The sequence below is a fragment of the Dromaius novaehollandiae genome, chromosome 4 (assembly GCF_036370855.1).
Source record: "Dromaius novaehollandiae isolate bDroNov1 chromosome 4, bDroNov1.hap1, whole genome shotgun sequence".
Lineage (NCBI taxonomy): Eukaryota > Metazoa > Chordata > Aves > Casuariiformes > Dromaiidae > Dromaius > Dromaius novaehollandiae.
Genome location: NC_088101.1, coordinates 5,123,336 through 5,138,493, shown reverse-complemented (window position 1 = coordinate 5,138,493; position 15,158 = coordinate 5,123,336).

Below are 15,158 nucleotides of genomic sequence, written 5' to 3'. Positions count from 1 at the left end.
TTGCCTACCTTCCTATAAGGGCTAGGAGAAATTTTTTAAACTAACAGAAGTGATTCTGCCCCACAAAATTATTTGCTCAGTTAGATTCTTTCAGTAATGTAAGAAAAAATTAAAATAGTCCTACTGCTCTGAATGCCAGAATTAAGAGAAGCTGCTTTTAGGGCACATTCAATAGGCTATCAGAGCTGGGACATGCTTGAAGGCTTCAGAATAGCCATCTAAAAAAATAGCCCAGTCATCATATAGCCCTGCTTCTATAGCCCTGCTTCTTTTTATCCAGTGAAGAAGCAACAGCCACTGCAACAAATATTCAGCAGAAACACAGTGGGCGACTTTGTCTTTTTTCTGATCCATGTTCTGAGGGACCCAAGAGTCGAGAGTTTTGCTGCAAGGAGAGGATTTAAACTGAACAAAAGCAATGAGCAAGTTGCAGAGTAAATAGGGCATTTCAAATCACTTTATGTTTTGCAAGGTTATGTTCATCCCATGCCACTGTACAGCACGAGCTGGGGTATGTAAAGGCAAGATACAGGTTCTACCCAGCCCTCTTGTGCCAAGCATCTAACATGGTGCGTGTTGAATCCTTCTCAGTGTATGTATGATTTGTACAGCTACAACAGGGCTTTGATTTCCCACGGGAATCCTTCATCTCTATCTGATTTGTCTGTGCATTTCCATTTCATAGCAAGCATTTGCACCTTGACTTTTCGGTGAGCTAAGTCTGTGTGTCTCTGTTCTGTATCTGTGCAGCGTCCAGCAAAGCAAGGCTAGGTCAAAGTAATCCATTTCAAATCCTGGGTTCCTAACTTTGTGGTCTTCAATCAAGACTTTCAGCATGGAAAATCTCTGAAAGTTACCTTGATTTTCAGACAAAGTTCTTACTGAAATCAGTGAAGAAAACGAGGCTAGTTATTTAGATGCCTGAGTGTGAAGTAAGTTTCAAGTGCTGAGCTTTGAAAGTGCTGGCTCTAATACAAAGTGCACTGAGCTGCACCCAATGCTAATTGCTTAATAAATCAGTGCAAATTGCACAGTATTGTGGTTCTCCAGAACAGCCTTTGTCTGCTTGCAGAGCAGCCGCTGCCTCCATGCTAACTGAACGTTCTGCTGCTACTGGGTGCATTGGCTGCAGCTGGAAACAAATGGGTTTGCCTGGGTGCCTTCATTCTGCGCTCCCCGGAAGGAGATCTGCTTTTAGATCTCTGACCTGCTCTCTTTCTCAGCCGGAAGAAGGATGAGAGAGGGAGCACTGATGAGCCTTGCTTATGATTACATAGTTAACGGTATTGCGGCTGCCTAAACTTACTTCAGGAGCCACAATAGGGAATGTCTCTGTTAATGAAAGTGGTCTAGCTGCTACTCATTTCCTTGAGAGTGCATTTTTGGCTCTTCAGTGTCTCCTGACATTTTATGTAAGGGGTGGGGGAGTGAATTAAGCTTGGCTTTGTCTCCAGGGGACCAGCTAAACTCTCAGTGCAGATTGTCTGTTATGCACTTCTGATTTCTGTCATCCCATTAACACGTGGCATGCGTTCAGTGTGGGGCTCTACCCTGCCCCGTTTGCAGCAGCAGTGTGATGCAGTGCCTTTCTTCAGCCTGTTTTCTGTGTTACCACACTTTCATGCCACAGGGACATTGCTGTCCACTGTTACTTGCAGAAGCTCCAAGCTTTTGAATGTGTATGCTTACCCTGGTGAGTTTTTTTGGATGTTTGTACTCAGGAGATGTTGAACCTCACTGATTTACTCAAATGCCCAGAGAAAGGCAGTGACTGAGCTGAGAGTTTCAGTTTTAATGCACTGGACAGTTGGTAGCCTGTGTGATAGGAGGCAGATGGAGCAGTAGAATTGATTAATGCTCAATGAAAAGAAGTCCCATTGGATGGGACAGTTATACCAGAAAGGAAGAAATCAGTAGCAAAAGTATGCAGTGCTAGCTTGATGAACCAAGGAGCCAGAGCCTGAGTCATCAATCCTCCCCACTTCCTCCTGGGATTTGGGAATATTTATCCTGTTGACTTCAATAACAGCCAAGATCCTTAATTGCTTAGGTGGTCTTCGAAACAACCCCCTAAGGAAAAAGTAAGTCTTCTCCAGTTCTGCTTTTTGCTGTTTCTTTTGTGATAAGTAAAGCTACTGGGAGTTAGAGTTAAGGACTGGAATGGAGCTAAAGTAAAACCATCCTGCATGTTAGGCCAATGTGTCTACCCTTTATTGTGGTGGAAAAACCTCTGGCAGGGAATGAAGCATTCGTACTAACTGAAGCTGCAGCTCACCCAACCCTGGCGGCTTCATGGTAATCTGCTTTGACCTCATCCCATACCAGGGGCAGTTGCTGGGATGGGGGTGATGATGTGTTGCAGGAATAGCAGCACGCTTACAGTTTGGTTTCATTTACAAGTAATTGAGCTAGGCCGTTTGGATTTTCTTTATTTATTCTTAAAGGGCAGATCTTCCCTGCTGGGCGCTCAATTGACAGGCATCTTGGTGCATTTGTTGTTGGTGATTGGAGGAAAAATGCAAAGAGAGGGATTGCAGCAATTGCCTGTGTCACAGTCCTCAGGGATATTGTCCTCAGCGTTGTGCCCAGTGAGGTGTTACAATCTCCGCCCGTTGTGGTTAGTATATGACAGTCTCACAGAGACTGGTTTAATGCCTGTTTGGGGCATTTTGCATAGCAATGACCAGCTTCTTGGAAGATTTTCTCTCATGCAGAGTATTGCACAAACATTCCCATTTCCTTTTGAGAGCAGTGGCAATGACTGAGCACTTGAAAATCTGTCTCCAAGTATAAAAACCTTTTTTGTATAATAAATCAGTGCAGGGACGAGGCGTGTTGGTCACAGACAGATTCCTCCTGCACTCAGTGCTGAACAAACACAGAACAAAAACCCAGCCCTTTGTCCCAGACAGGTCACAGGGAGGGTACGTATGCAACTTGGAGTCTATATGTACTTTTCCTGACATTAGAGCTAAATACAGAACAATGTTCCCATCCCATGAGGATTTTCAGTTTCAGAGAAGTTCCCAAACAAATCCAAATTGCATCCTGAGACTGTAAAAAAGTCAAAAGGAAACTTGTGATTCTTTTAAATTAAGTAAGTCAATTACAATTTTTTCTTTGATAAATTAAAAATTTTACATTGATTTGGACATTCCATTTTTTAAAATCCTTTTATTAAAAAATAACATGAATTTCAAAACAGAGGAAATTTTTATTACAGAAATAGCTAAGTATCATGTTTTAAGAGTCTGAAAATTTCTCCCTCCATTCTTCCTGATTTCTTTTTTCCAATCAGAAATTCATCACAAATGACCCTTTCACAGAAATGGTTTTAATTTTGATGAAGTGTTTGTTTTCTGATAGAAAACCATTTTGGCAGAAAATCTCCAGGCAGCTCCAGCAGTAGTCAGTGGTAAAGACTCTTAGCATCTGTAGTTTCTGTAGCTTAAATATTGTTACTGTATCAGGGACTTGAAGTTAGTCAAGTGTTTTTTTGGTTCAAAATGAAAAAAATCCAAAGCCATAAAAGCTGTTTTAACCTTTCCTGCACAGAGATCCACCCTGTTGGTTCCTTTCTTCCTTTTGTGACTGAGTATTTTTATGTTTTATTTGGGGTTTTATGTATGGGGGGGAAATAAATATTTTAGAGGGTGAATTGTAAACACACACTCTGGAGAAATACTGTTTTTCCAAGAGTTTTGAACTGAAGCACTACCTAATTTATTAGAATTTTCCCTCATCTGTAACAAATGTTTTTCTATTGCCCCTATTAGTTGGTGCCACAGTTTCTGTGGTAAATGAAGTGACATGTGAAGGTAATGATGACAAGGAGCATAATTGATGGTGAGGGGAGAGGGGGGCTCGGTGCAACAACATGTCCTACTGAGGTTGATCCAAGGACACCTATCAATCAAAATGGTGACAGCAGCCAGGGAAATTTAATTGGAGATTCATTGAACCCTTAATGATGTGACAAAGAAAAATAAGGAGGCTCAAAAAGGCTTCTGGGCTTTTCTTTTCCCTCAATCTGCTGGCTCTCAGAAGGAGAAGGGTGAAGTGGGATTGCCAAAGGGCCCTATTGTCATTTCTCCTCTAAAAGGTAATCATGATGCTTTGAAAAGTAGCAAAGTGTTTGGAAGAATGTGTATATATATTTCATTGCCTCCATACAGAAAGGGATTTATCCCAGACCTTTTTTCACTCATGTGGTTGACCTACCTGCTGTTTGATCATAATTGGAAATATTAAAAGAAGTGCTAAAAAGATGCATGTGCCTTGCATGAAAATGGGGTAACTGGCTTTGGCAGTGACAGAAAGCTGAAGTTGCCTACCTTTTTCAGACCCTCCTAAGAGCATTCTCTTTCTTCTGCATTCTCTTTCTCCTAATGTTGTTTTGTTTCCAACAAACACAACGAGTTACATTTGGAAGCATGTGATCTGCTGCAACTGAAGAGTCGAGTTGTGTTGCTTGTAAATAATGGGACGTATAAAATAGTAATAGTATCTTTGTGCTGCCTTTTTAAATTAACATGGGTGCTTAGTGCATATGGATAGCTTTTCTTGTTTAGAATTTGCATAAATTTACATAAATAATATGTTAATATTATTTCTGTGACAATGCCCACCATGTGGAGCGGACTCTCCACAGATGCAGAGAATCTGCTCATTTTTTCAATCAAGCATTCTTTCTCTTCGAATACTGCACTTAAGCTTTAGGTCTTTGGGCTGGGAGGACTGTGCTGGGAAAACTTGTAGTGTATCTGTGATTTTATTCATCTCTTCTGTTGTGGGAAAATCCATTTCCCCCCCATGTTTTACTTTAGCTTGCTTAGTTCTTTATTCAAAGCTGGTAAAAAAGCAGGGAACGAATGTTATCAACTCCTTCAAGCTCCCTTTAGATCTGATCCAGGCCCTGTCAGAAGGGATGAAGCAACATACCTGAAATAATGTACTGCTTCCTGGAGTCCAGGGCCATATTAACTTGCTGGAGTCAGAAGCTGTTTTGGCCAGATTTGTGAGGATGGGGGCAAAATTAAATTGTAAAGGAGTGATGTTCCTGCTTTGGGTTTTTTTTTTGTTTGTTTGTTTTTCCTCCATCTTCGTTGCAGTGGTCTGAGAAAGGCTGATATGAACCCATCTGGATGCAGAGTGTATGATAACACACAGCATAAGCTGGAATTCAATAATCCTTACCTTATCTCTCCCTATTTCTCACGCTGGTGATGTTTGTAGATAATTAAACTGAATGGCAAGCTGCAGCACCACTCTGACCTCAAGAGTACCAGTTGCCATTAATAATAATGCAGCCAGACAATGCAAGGTTTTAGCACCACATTAATACAAGCACAGAGACAAAAGGGGGATAAAGCCAAAGTGATAAACCAGATCCCTCAATGTCTTCTGGGTATCCTTTTGTGCTGATCTCTGCCTTCATGCTCTTTGATTCCAAATATTCTCTTCATTTTACAGGCAGAAATATTTGTTTAATCATGCCATGGGATGGGAGGGGGACAAACATGCATGGAAAGGAAGGAGGACAGATATAGGTCTAGTTACTTTTTTTTTTTTTTTTTTTTTTGGCTTCTTATGTGGTTGTATTTGCTCTGCAGAAATCAGTGCTTGCCTTGGCAGATCCTGCTTTGAGAGACCTTGCCTGCCTTACTGAACCTGCAGTGAACTTGCAGCTTGGCTCTATATAGGTTTAGTCACTAGCTAAAGGGCCAATACTGGAAAATCTAGGCACAGCTCCTCTTCTGTCAGCTGAGAAAGCAACTCACAGCAGCTCTGAGCTTCTGCCAAAGCTTTCAAGAGCTCTGGTATGCTCCTAGCTGCATACTTGGGCAGCTAAATAATTACCCTGACTTTCTCACTGTGCAGAGCTTTTCTTGTGTAATGTGAGAGTAAGTGCAGTTCCCAGTCTCCCCAGAACTGTCACAAAACCCACAAACACCTGTGAGATGTAATACTAGAAGGATCTCCATATGATCCTGGGTAATATTCCTGGATATAAAGATGATGTTGGGAGGAAAAATGTACCCAAAGCATCAAGGGTTGACAGCATAGCTGGAATGCTGGTGAGCCTGAGTTTGAATTACCTGTCTGGGTCTCTGGGGAGACAGAGTACAAGCCTGCGACTGAAACTTTGGTATATTCATCCTGCAGCAGATTAAAACAGAGCTCTTGTAGAAGAGTGAGTTAGTGAAATCCACTGAGGTGTAAGAGTGGTCATTTCAGAGAAAGGTTAGGTGTGGATCAGGAGCTGACAAGCTGGTGGTGGATGGGGGGATTTTCAAAGGCCTTTAACGATGAGCAAGCTGTGATCTTTCTCAAGTCAGCTGGAGTTTTGCCTGCAATTTCCGTGATGCTCAGCTTGGCCAGAGTTGAAGTCTTCTTGCAGTGATACCACTTCACATATTCCCACTTTACCCGGTAACTCCTCGGGTGGCCTAAGTCCTTGCTAAGAGATCACTGCTTTTCCTCCCAGCTTTCCCTCGCCAAGTAACTTACTGAGCAGAAGATCACTTGTTTATACATTGTCACCTTGTCCCCTATTTCTAATAGTAAATAATTTCCAATCTGCAAGGGTCCATACTAAGCCCCGTCACTTTTGCTGCTGATTTATTCACCAAATCTCTCCACTTTGGAGACTTCTCTGCATCGTTCTTCCACTGAAAACTCCTTTTCCAGCTCACAGTCCCTCCCGTACCAGTTTCCTTTGCTGTACTGCTGTGGCATGGGTGTTCCCCAGTTTCACGAAATGGCTCAAGCCTCTCAGATCTCATGGGTAGAAACACAAGTTTTCTGTCAGAGAATAGTGTATGCTTCAGAAATTACTGCTGTCAGAACTGAAGCTGGATATTTCATTGTCCTGCTCTGGAAGGGGTTTCACAGCACTCTTCTTCACGAGCAAAGCCCACATGGAGAGGCCTTCTTTGGCCTTTCAGTTCTGGGATTTTGCTAGAACATTCTGTGCATGAATGGTTGGACCACAAAAGCTGTTGGCTGTCTAAACAGTCTTACAATCCATGCATAATCTAACCAGCCTCTGGAAAATGTAACCACAGTCATTTTTGTTGTAGAAGGGATTATTCCCATTTTCTATATTCTCATGAATGAATTGACTCCTCTCTTCCACACCCCCCCCCCCCCCGCCACCTCCAACATATCTCTTTCACAGAACAAAGAGTCCTCGTGGGTCAGTCATCTCTTGCAAGGAAGGTCTTCCCTGCCCTGTGTGTGAAGGGAGGGCTGTATGCAGTAGCTGCCATGTGTATACGGTGCATCTCTTTCTCCTCTCTCTCCATCCCAGATGCCTGGGACTATCCATTTGACTTACAGCCCTTCTGTGCCTCTGTTGAAACGTTTTCTCTCCTGTTGTTAGATTTCCAGATTGGCAGCGCTTTGTCCTGACAGCATGTTCTCTTGTGTTTAACAGCTGCCCTTGAAATTGGATTAGGCTTTCATATGCATCTGGCTCGGGATGGATTTGTGAGAGGAGATTTGGGGCATGACAGGGTGTTTAGGGCCACACAGGGTTGTGCTGTGTGTGGGAACCTGTTGGCAACCAACTAAAGTTGATCAGTGCTATGAGTTTTATGCATTTTGTTTGATGAGCTGGAGATCAGACACTGGTAACCCTTGTGCATGTGTTCTTCGGACTGTAACCAAAAAGCCCCTTTGCATGGGTTTGAGACTGACAGTGGGAGTACAGTTGCTTTTTACTGCTCTGATTAGCCCTCCGAAAGCCCAAAGAGACTGTCACTGGTCTTAAGTCTGATTTTTGGAAAGTGGGCTTCCCCCTAGCTCCTTCAGTGTCCCAGTTTATGCAGCAGTTTTGCTCATGGTTGATCCTATGGCCATAATCTAGAAACACCCACTGGCCCTAGAATTGGCTTTGTGTTTCTGCTGCAGGAAACACATATGCCCAAAGAGAGAGAGATTTTGGAAATGATCTGTCTGGGAAGGGTAGCCCTGAGCGCATTTGATTCCAGAAATGGCTTTGCTCTCCCAATGGTCCTCACTCCTGCAAAGTTGGGTGGGATGAAGATGATCCTGTTCCATTCTTGGCCATTTGGTCCAATCTCTAGTTAATTTGACCTCTATCTGAGAGCACCAGAGAGAAAACATCTATTAAACAATAAAATAGACTGATTGTGATGTATTTTCAACTGCTTTGGGGGAATTCTACAAAATTAAGTATCAGAATTGTTTTTCTTATTGGCAACTATTGATCTCTGGCTGTGCCAGTTTCTCTCATTAACACTTTTATTACCTTGTCAATCACAGCACAACCTGCACTAACCAGAGGCTAAAAGGATTTACCATTATTAACAAAACTGTCTGGTGCCTCAGAGCAATAAAAACAGCTGAAGCCATTGGGGGACAGAAAAGTCTGCAGAGATTTCAATAGCATTTTAGTCTGGAAATTGTGATTAAAAAAAAAAAAGCATAAAATAGGAGCTGTTTTTCAGTTGATGCAAATGGCCGAAGCCTGCCAGTCATCAGAGCCACAGGGACATCTGCAGTAAGGGTCATTTATACGCATTTCTCCCTGCCTGCTCTGTGACTTTTGCGGGGACGCCAGTGTAGCAGAGCCAGGCCATGTTTAGATCTGCTATGGGGGCCACAGGAGCAGCCTCAGCATGACAGCACCCCAGGCTTCGAGCAAACTTCACCTCTTTCTCGCTGGTCGTGTCTGTGCTGCAGTGCTGCTACAGCGAGCTCAGGTGTGCCTTCCTCCTCCCGCAGGCACGGCAGCAGGGATGTAACTTCTGCGTCCTTCACAATCAGGGCTTCCTTCCAAGACGCTTGCAGTGGTGGTTTCTTCCCAAACCCTTTGTGGCTGCTGGATGTGAAGCTCCTTTGAAGACCTTTTGCTTCCTCTAAAGGAAAAAGGCCATCGCGCATTGTTTCCCCACTGTGTGAAAGATCATACTGCTTGAGAAAAAGCATGAGTCAGAATGGATATGTATATGCATGTGAACAGTCTCTGTGTAATCTATGTATTGTCTCTTCTTGCTAATATAAAAAATCAGTCCACGTACCTGATCCGGATTCTCATCTGATCTGAAGTGACAGAGTGCTTTTAATTTGCCCGTGTCCTTGGAAATTGTATGGGAGTGGCAGGCCAGGCTCTCCAGCTAGTGTTTTTCAAGGTAGCGCTGTTATTATTTCTATTAGGGTAGCGTTAAACATGCTGTTTGTGGGCCAGAACTCCGGTACGCAAGGCAGTCTGCAAACACTGAACAAAAAGTCTCTGCCCAAGCAAACACAGCCAAAAGAATATGACTGCTTTCCACTCCCTGGGAGTCTGGTTTAAGCACATGCGGTTTCTTTGCTTGATCTTCCTTTTCTGCATGTACCCGCAGTCTTTCCAGCCTTGACTTTTAGCCAGCAGCTATTTCTCCACCCTCACTCTCAGGGGCCTGGGGACCACTGAAGGAAAGACCTGCGCCCTTCTATTTCTGCTGCTGCTGTTTGTTTTACTCAAGTCAATGGCAGCTGAAGGGGACTTGGTAGCTTTGTAAATTGGTCCCCTTAGGTACACGTCACCTTAAAGACAGAAACCATGTTTTTAGGCCTCTGTGGTCGCAAGTTGTGGCTGTTTTATAGAAACAGCTCCATGCGAGTAACTTGGGAATGCCCATTTGTAGTGTGTTGGTAGTGTGCTGTAATGAAGCAGGTGGCATCTGGCGCACACGTGATAACACAAAGACAGCAAATGAGATTGTGAGCTTACTGCTTGCACCTTCTAAAAAAAAAAAAAAAATCCATTTATTCATTTCCTCTTGAAAGTATCCCAAGGATAACATTTTGAAGGGTTGGTCCTTGTTCCTTCAGAACAGGGTGTCTCAGCACCCTGAGTTTGCCCTAAAAATATAATGAGACAGAGTGACCCTGTCAGGACTGACCTTTCTCACAAGCATGAAACTAGCCTGAATCAAACTTCTCATGATAACTTCTGGGGTAGGGTGCTCACTAAGAGCTTCTGACAAAACAAGGGCATGTTGCTTTCAATACCTAGACCTTTTCTCAGGCTTGAGCGCCTTCAAAGGTGCTATGATAAAAATGTCTAGCAGCTATCCAGCATTTCTAGTCAACCGTACTGTAACATTTATAAATAGCAGTCTGCATCCTTATTCTCAGTTTTCAGGTGACAAAATGGAAGTGTTGAGATCTGGCGTGACTTGCAAAGCTGGCTCTAGAGCACAATATGAGAAGATGCTCCCTCATACAGACAGTGGGAGAGATGTATGGAATGCGAAGGTGTTGGGAAAGGAAGGTCCCATCCTGCCTTCCCTTTTTTTTTCTTTTTGATTGCACAGTAATTTTATTCAAGTCTATTTCCTTCTTTCTTTGCAATACTGTAGGGTTTCTTTAGCAACTGTTTGGATATGTCTGGTAGCTAGGCTGACTCTGCAGAGATTTGTACAAAAAAGCAGGCAGTAACATTTAGGAAGGAGAAAGACAAATAAAAAAAGACCACTTGAATAAGAGAGAGATTGGAAACTATCACTTTCATGTATCAGGGTTCAGGGTGCATCCCTCCCTGTTTGTCTGAGTGTACATTTGAGGACTTCTGAGGAGCCTAGTGGTCCTGTGCTTGGAATATTTCAGTGTTCCCGGGTGCAAAGGGAGTTTGGATTGCAGTTTCCCACTGCCCTTCCCTGTGACAGGCAGCTCTCTTGAGTTCAGGGCTCCACTGTTCAGGCCACATGGGAATTCATCATATTCGACTGCCTCATGAGCTTGCCGTACCAGATTGTTGTACCTCGGAAAAGAACTCAGAGATAAAGTTAAAAATTAAAAACAAGAGTCTTGAGTTAGCCTTTGAAGGCCAAAGATGCAGAAGTGTTCAGGGTTCCCAGCTGCAGCCAGATTTTTAAAAATGTCTTGGTATCTCATAGCTCTACCCTGCTGGAGTTTCAGGACTACTCAAAACCTGACCTCTCCCTTTGGTTACCAGCTGTGGGCTCTGAGCTATCTGTGAATCTTCAGGCCCTTGCTCCCAATTTTGGCTCCTTAGAGTGTAGCCTGACTTGCAGATATATTGATTTCAGCTGAGTATTTAGCATTCCTGAATATCTGAGCACTCTGCTTGCTTGCTTATTTAGGATAATATTTCCAAAAGTTTTTGTATATTAAGGGACCAAAGTACTGGTAGACTTCCAGTGAGCTCAAAGGGGCCACATCTCCAGTGAGAATACAGATGGAGGATCAGAGATCCGTGTCTGTGCATCAGGGTACACTGTCTATGCTGAACCATGCAATACATAACCCCTGCTCCACCAGACCACGTTGTGTGATGGAGGCATGCCTCGATACTGGCATCATTCTTGAGCTCTGTGCAGCACGGCAGGGAGTGTCTGACTTTGCAGGGTATCCTTATGACAGTCCATATGGAGGTGTGCAAGTTCCCTGTGGCTATGTAAAGGAGCGATGGGAAGATGCTGACCACATTCTCCTCTCCTTGCTACTGCTCCTGAACAGGCAATGGTCCAGATTCTTAAAAAAAAAAAGTAAAAAAGTGCTAAGATCCCCTGTCACTGTTTTCTTTTGGCAATGTAATGTTTTTTGGAACTTAGTTTTGAAATTTGTTACCACAGTCCAGAATTTCTGTCATTTCTCCTGACCTCCAAGATCACCTCAACACTTCAGAGGTGTGAGGCAGCTCATGAGAGTAAGGAAGCAATTGACAAAAGACACAAGATAGGTGAAGGCAGCCATAAAAATCCTACTCGGGCTCTAAATATAGCAACATTTCCATGCTAGTCTCCTGTAATTTGCATGTTGAATTAGCATCTCATTAATATCTTATTAGGGACACTGGAAACCTAATGACAAAAACAAACCCAGCATGTGAAAAGAAGAATAATAGGAGGGATGAACTGAATAAAAGAGGTTTTTTTCCTTTCCCTTGTGAGTATTTAAATGAAGACTTGGCTGCACTGTCAGCTTGATTGTGGTTTCTGACCACCTCAGTGTCAGCACTGCCAGGAGGCTGGAAGTGCCCCATCTTGCAAATGAAGCGGAGGGATAAAGCCCCAAAGGAAGTCAGCAGTCCCTCAGTCAGTGGTGCACGGTGGCTGTATCCTGCAGTGATTTACATGCAACATCCATCCAGTGGAGGCAGTGAGTGGAGTGCTGTGCTTTCCCCACTGTGTCTTCCTGATGCCTTGAATTCTTGCTATCTCCTTCTTGTCCCAGCCTGCTGAACATGAGGATGACGCCTTGCTGTTGCTTGGACAGAAAGCAGGGCAGAAGGGTTATGGGTGGGCCAGGTGGCTCAGGGTGCAGGTTCGTCTATGCCTATGGAGGATCCTGTTGTGCAAGATGACTGAAAAGGGCTGTGAGGTTTGAATCTCTGCAGTGCTGCAGTTTGGATGCACGCTGCTCTAGGGCAGGGGTGTGGAAGCTGGCAGATGTGGTAGGTTCACTGACATCACCATAGTGAGTTCAATGGCTTGCTGACATACACCTCATGGGGGAAAATGGAGCTGGGGATGTAATCTGAACAGTCACACTGACCCGCCGCTGAAATTACAGGCCAGGCAATTTCAGTGTCCTTGCCTCCAGTCACAGAAGTGGCTCAGATCCAAGTGGTGTTCAGAAACATGCCAACTAATGGCAGTGGGCCTCTTGGAAGCTCTCCAGCGAAAAAGACTCATAGCAGAGCCAGTCTCAGGGTGGAAAGGGCTGGGCTCCACAGGGCTGAAAGCTCTGTCTAGGTTATGTTCTCAGCAAGGTAAATCTGCCCATCTGAAACCCCACTGCTGCCGTGGCTAGCCCAGTCACTACATTTGAACTACTTGCTTTAGCACCTAGGCTGTGAACATAAGCTCCACAGCCCATCCCGCCCTCTAGTGGCAGTGGCTGGGGAAAGCTGGGGTATGGGGCCAGGTTGGCAGGGTCTGAGACTTTGGACCAGGCTGTGTGTCTGCCTCCTGGGAAGAAGGGAAGATTTCAGGTACAGCATCCATGGTTTTCAAAGCAAATTCCAGAAGCAGGCCCTGTGATTTTGATGAGTTAGATGTTAGGATCAGAGGTCTTGAATGAGAGTGTCAGAATCAAATCCCCTCCAAAAGAGATGAGGAATATGAGGAGAAATTAGTTGGTCTTTCTGGGATCGAAGCAGAGTTCAGTTTCCTTCAGGAATTTGTGTCTTTCTAAGCTCTCCTCTATCTAATTTTCTCACAGTTCACAGTGATGAGCCCAGTCACAGCTTATATGAACTCTCCCCAAACGACCAAGTGCTTCAGTGCGCACATTCCTGTCACTGATTTTGCTGTTAAAGTGCTCCAGTAATAAGGTACCAATTAGATTATCTTCCTTTAGAAGAGAACTGCAGCTGCAAAATGGATATCCTATCATTAGCACCTTTCCCTTGCATCATCCCAGGGGACTGCAGAGAGAGTGCAGGGAAACACCAGGCTATGGGAGTAGCTTACTATGTGAAGCCCCTCACAGCTTTGCTGGAGAAATGAGTCTTTCCGGATAACAAAACCAAAGTGAGTTTAAGAGTTTGCTAATGCTTTTATCAGACTGCAATAAAGAAATGCTGCTGGTTCCTATAAGGCCAGCTCTTGTGACCCTGAAGTCAGAGACCATCACCTAGCAAAGAGGGACCCTGGCTCTGTAAAATGTGAAGCTCAAAGCCAATGTGAAGCTCAAAGCCAAAGCCAGGAAATCTAAGAGAGAGACATGGTAGGAAAACTGAGTGTGCTACAAAGCACAAAGCCACTAAGGATGATTTGTCCTGCGTGAGCCAGCAGATGCTCATGCGGATGGCCCATGCAGCGGTTTCTTGAGAATATTTTTCAAAGGTCATCTAAGCACATGCCCTAATTGATGCCAATAGAAGAAAGGTGACTACCATCCCATGTGGGGCAGGGTACATCCGTGTACAGCAGGTTTACTGATATGTACACAGTTGGGTGCAGTGGACCAGGCTGGATGAACTGCTGCTCATAGCGTAAGGGGAAACAGGACCTCCACAGGTCCTCTTTTGAGGCAGAGCAGTTGTTTGCTCTATGTGAAGACATGCTATAAGATACCCCCCTGGGCTTTACAAAGGAAAAGATGAAGTTGGAAAAGCCTTATTGACGTAATTCAGCCTCTCAAGTCTCTCTTTTAGCACCTTAGTCAGAGGTAAATATGTCCCAGGGGAGTGTGGATGCCTGTAGATTTGCCCTAGCTAAATGTCTAGCTAAGGGTGTCTGTTTAGCTACAATGTAAGGATATAGTGAGGTTCTTTGGGTAGTACATCTGTACAGCACAGCACTTCCCTTCGCTATGGCCGGGGCTCTCGGGCACTGCTAGCTCCAACAACAGAGAGTGTTTATGGTCAGTAGTGTAACTCCGAACCTCCCATGTCACAGCCCTGGGTCTGCAGTCTCCTCGCTTTTCATATTATTCACTTTTTTTTTCAACAAGAAGTAAATAAGTTGTTCCTCTGTTGGGTTGGTTTCTAAAAGGTAGTAATTGTAATGTAACCTTGGGTACAGCAGCTTATAGCACAACAGTAAATGCCTTTAATTTCAAGCTACTAAGTCAGCTGTTCCCAACGGAGGGGTCCTATAGACTGTTAGTGGTTTTTGTCATACATGCAGGATCAGGCTTCCAGAGCGGGTGAGGGAGGGAAGATGAATTCCCCCTTGGTCAGTGATGAGCAGGGCTGAATGGCATACGGGCTGCAACTTGGATGTGGGTAGGTTGCATTTAGAAATCCAGTGCATGAAAGTGATATCAAATACAAGTGAATCAGAGAGATACATGAAAAGGATGCTTTGGGGACTCTGGTGAGCTGTTTCCTCATCAGATTTAGCTGTAATGTATTGGATTACATAAAAAAAATCACCGGTAATGCAGACCATGCAGAGCATGGAAATGCTCCTCAGTTCCTCTTTATAAGCATGTTACAAGAAATAATTTGGGTCTGCATTCATCTAAACTGTGGAGTTCCTGGGTGCTGGCATTGTGGAATCATAAATGATTTAGTCTAAACATATTTTGTAGCCTTACACTGAAAGAAGCAGAACAAATTATGAGTTCTCAATGCATTCTACCTGGTGTCTCTCATGCATGGATGCCCAAGTGGTGTTTGAGCTCTCCCTGTGTCCACACGCTCTGTATGAAGGGCTCCAAAGTGGAATGTG